General features: G+C 46.1%; 1 protein-coding gene across 1 annotated transcript in view; it reads left to right on the top strand.

Moving 5' to 3' along the window:
* Window positions 1-2,062: 2,062 nt before the first annotated feature.
* The window catches only part of lrrc4cb (leucine rich repeat containing 4C, genome duplicate b), a 39,458-nt gene continuing 38,086 nt past the window's right edge, over window positions 2,063-3,434 (top strand). The window contains exon 1 of the mRNA XM_023393144.2: window positions 2,063-2,720. The gene's annotated coding sequence lies outside the window, so the exon portion shown is untranslated. The remainder of the gene's footprint in view (window positions 2,721-3,434) is intronic.

The following is a 3,434-nucleotide window of genomic DNA, read 5'->3' as shown; positions in this document are numbered from 1 at the left end:
TCCCCTGACTTCTCATCTAGCACCATCATCAGGTCAAAATTTCAATTTGTCCAACGCTTTGGTTCATCTAACAGAGTGATTTTCTATTACAGCCTCACAGAGCCATTACACTGAAGCTGGAGATTTTTGTTTAAGAAGAAATGCAACAACAACAAAAAGAAATAAAAAAATTCACTAGTTCTGACTTGTGTGAATATTTCCTGGTTAATTTTGTGGATGGTGTCTCAAAACAAGCACTTTGATGTCAACAACTTTGGAAAATTGTAATTTTTTTCTTCCTGTTTCATGACATTTTATGGATGAAACGATGAATCAAATTGCCAAATTGCTTGATAATGAAACTAATTGTCATAGTTGCAGCCCCATTTTCCTCGTTTGGTGCTTTGATGATGGTGGTGGTGGGGGAAGAGTGCTGTTTAACATGTCAGTCTAACGTGGTGGTGTTCATCTGGTGACATATGAATCATACTCATATAATTCAGTGACCCTTCATGTCCTGTATGGAAGTAGCTGCTATGGTTGTTTCACATTTCTCTAACTATAAATTCAGATTTTTTTTTTTGTCACCACTGGTCTGTATAGATAAACTGTAATTACTTTCTTTCAGGACTTCATAGACACCCCCCCCCCCCCCCTCCCTCCGGTGATCAAAACAACATGTAATACATTTCCATTATGACTGATTTATATTCATCTTTGTTCTCTCGCTCTCTATCTCCCTCGGTCTCATTCAGCAGCACGGCCTCGGTGGCCAGGAGCCGCTCTGTCACGTAGCTGACTTGCGGCCCATTATGTCATCTAATGAGACAGGCTGTTCATCTCAGATCAAATGAATGCACCCTCACTTGTCCATCTTCAGGTTCTGCAAGTCACTAAACCTCCCCTGCCCCACAGCAGCAACCTGTCTGTCACACTGGGCTCTGCAGTGGATGAAGATTTCCCCCTTTATATGACCATCACCAGTCGAGGCAAATTTCAGCCGCGCAGAGGTTGCCTAGGTTACTTCAGTCTGCTTCCACAGTGTTTTTGAAAGGAATACATTGGATTCACATAAATATGCTCATTGGAAATAAGAGGTGGGGAAATAATAATGTAGTGTTCCAGTAAATTCAAAGTCTCCATCAGTATTTCTCCACCAGCTGTCTTCAACATGGTGGACTCATGCACACTCTCTATCCGTGCTTTTAATGTGGAGGAGAGCTGATAAGACCTCTACATGTTGAATGTGGATTTATTTGTGGATGCAGACTGTGGAAATGGTCCGTTTTGGATGACTGGACAGAGACTAACGCCTGTAGGTGGCAACCATACCTCATCAACAACTGAATCACACGTGGACGCGCACCCACGCACACACAAACACACTCAAAAGACATCAGATCTGGGCTTTATGCATTAATGCCATTGATCCCTGATAATTAACGACCGCTGAGTGATTTAAATGGGCGGATGGACAGGCAGGCAAAGTGGTCAAAGTTAAAGTGGTCCTTGGGTGATACAGGAACACACTCACGCCTACACAGGCGCGCACCTACCTACACTTGGATACACACACACACGCACACATATACACACACACACACACACACACACGTGACTCGCGCACACAAGCGCGTGGCAGATCTGTGCCTGGAGACCGTGATTTCAACGTGCTCGCTATTCAAGTCATGGACTGCAGCGAGCGGGGGAACCATTAGGAGCCGGTGGCAGAAACCCGCTTTATTTGCAACACACGGATGCTGCTGCTGCTGCTGCTGCCACACCACCCGGATCGGACAGTCTCCCTGACAAGGGAATTATTACTAATATCAGCGCTTATATAATCAATACACCAGATTGGGGGGGTGGGGGGGGATATAGCATCTCGTGGATTCTTCCCATTCTTCCCATTCTTCTTGGTAGAAAACAGTGTGCACCATATGCTCTGCGATTTTTAGAGCAGGCTATGGCAACCCGATTGTCCTGATGCGACGCGTGTGATGGTTGCAGTGGGACGGATATCCTTAATTTTATCCAATAGGCGTTCTCAGGGTTTTTTTTTTTTTTCTTTTTTTTTTTTAGGACGCTTCTGCACCCCTTTCTGCGCTGACCTTATAAACAATGCTGTAAATAGGTAATTGTTAATTGTCACGTCTGTCTACTGATCTTTTTCAAAGGAAATGATCAGCGCAGAAAAAGCAGCCAGACTGCTGAATCCTAAAGAAAGAGCCCACTTTGGTTTCTTTTTTTTTCTTTCCTTTTTTTCTTTCAATTTTTTCGGGTCGAATTTGAATTGGCCATTTTTTTGAGAGAGGAAACCACCGGTGGGAGTCAGTTTTGGACTGTGACTGGTTTGGGGGGGAAAAGGGCTTAAACACAGACTTGATCCCCCCATCATAAACTCTGCAGGATTTCCTCCTTCTCAGTCCAGAGGAATATCTTCAGGTCCAGGAGGCTACTGCTGGTCCTCAGGGTTTTCATCGGTGGCTCACTCACTACATCCGAGGGAATGGTGGCCGCACCGCAGATCCACGCAACTCTTTCTGAATGTTTGGCATTTTTCGCAGGCGAGCATCTTGACTTGTGATCGAGAGAGAGACGCGGACTGCAGCAGCCTCCGATCCCTTTCACATGGAGATTTGTGCCTCGGTCGCGCTGCAAATCTTGAAAACGGGGACCGGGGCCCTGCTGATTTTTCCTGCACTGCTCTCATCCTCGATTTCATTTATTCGAGAAAATGCGTAAGTATCTTTAATTGAATTCAGTCCTGATGAGGCTATTCGGCGTGATGTGCTGCTGTATATTCCCATTACTCATCGCCATTTAACCCGTAATTTGTGGCTGGCTCACAGACTTCCATGTAACCAGAGGTACTTTTTTTAAATTCTTTAACAGACTGTGTCTTTTATCTCGTCTCCATAGGTGGGTTGTGATAGCTGTCTCTGTCGTGTGTGAGCGATTGTGTGTGTTTCTGAATGTGTGTGTGTGTGTGTGTGTGTGTGTGTGTGTGAGAGAGAGAGATATACACAGAGCTGTAGATAGAGATAAAGATAGATGGGAGCAGAAAAGGGGGGTTGAGGAGGTGTGTGTGTGTGTGTGCGTGTGTGTGTATGGGGTGGGGGTGGGGGGTGGGGTAGCTGGTGCAACAAATTGTGTGTTTGAGCGCTTGGTAGAGACTGTATGGGTCTGTATGTGGTAGTCCCTGTTGCCAGTAGGACATTACTGCTAGAAAAAGGCCTACGTCATATGGTAATTCAAATTCAGTTCAGGTATTCTCAGCATACACGTTTGCAGCAAAAAGAGCGCCGGATTGGCCAGGTGGGCCGGCTGGCCCCCACAGGAAGGGGCGCTTTGAGTTGGAATGTGGCAAAGCAAAAGCTCCAGGTCCAGGCTTTATACGGCAGAATCTGCTCGTGCTCAACCTCATGCACCCCCCTCCCCCCCCCCCCCCCCCC

This window comes from Seriola lalandi, unplaced genomic scaffold (assembly GCF_002814215.2).
Source record: "Seriola lalandi dorsalis isolate HSWRI2012SDOR001 ecotype SW California unplaced genomic scaffold, Sedor1 jcf7180002054929, whole genome shotgun sequence".
Lineage (NCBI taxonomy): Eukaryota > Metazoa > Chordata > Actinopteri > Carangiformes > Carangidae > Seriola > Seriola lalandi.
The sequence above is the reverse complement of the archived record's forward strand: the minus strand, read 5'-3'. Positions and strand labels throughout refer to the sequence as shown.